This window comes from Seriola lalandi, unplaced genomic scaffold (assembly GCF_002814215.2).
Source record: "Seriola lalandi dorsalis isolate HSWRI2012SDOR001 ecotype SW California unplaced genomic scaffold, Sedor1 jcf7180001998555, whole genome shotgun sequence".
NCBI lineage: Eukaryota > Metazoa > Chordata > Actinopteri > Carangiformes > Carangidae > Seriola > Seriola lalandi.
The window spans coordinates 1-467 of record NW_019469218.1 but is presented as its reverse complement, the minus strand read 5'-3'; the positions used below and the strand labels follow the sequence as shown (position 1 = coordinate 467).

The 467-nt window shown below is 50.1% G+C and overlaps 1 non-coding gene across 1 annotated transcript; it reads left to right on the top strand.

Annotated features, from left to right (window-relative positions):
* The first annotated feature begins 140 nt into the window (after nucleotides 1-140).
* On the top strand, nucleotides 141-332 carry LOC111661731 (U2 spliceosomal RNA). Its single transcript, XR_002761245.1, has one exon. It is a non-coding gene; the product is annotated as a U2 spliceosomal RNA (small nuclear RNA).
* The last annotated feature ends 135 nt before the right edge of the window (nucleotides 333-467 follow it).

Below are 467 nucleotides of genomic sequence, written 5' to 3'. Positions count from 1 at the left end.
ACAAATGAGGGCGGCACAATGGAGAGCTTGGGCGGAGGTGCTAAAAAGCAGCCGTTGTCAGGCTCGTGTCAGAAACAGGAAACCGCGACTAGTGAGATTTGTGCCAAGAGTGTGAGCTGGACATCAGACACCGGGAGCTCATCGCTTCTCGGCCTTTTGGCTAAGATCAAGTGTAGTATCTGTTCTTATCAGTTTAATATCTGATATGTCCTCTATACGAGGACAAACATATTAAAGTGGTTTTTAGAGCTGGGAGCTGAAAAAGGGGCTTGCTCCGTTCGCTCCACGCATCGTCCCGGCATTGCAGTGCCGCCGGGTACGGTGCAACCTTCTTTCGCCTTGTGGAAAACCAAGCAATGACACAAACACAGAGTTTCACCTGACACTTTGTCGTTGGCTCGAAGAAAGGAAGTCGGCTCCCCCTGCAGTTTTGAACCCATTACGATCGTGCAAACCAACTCAACGGA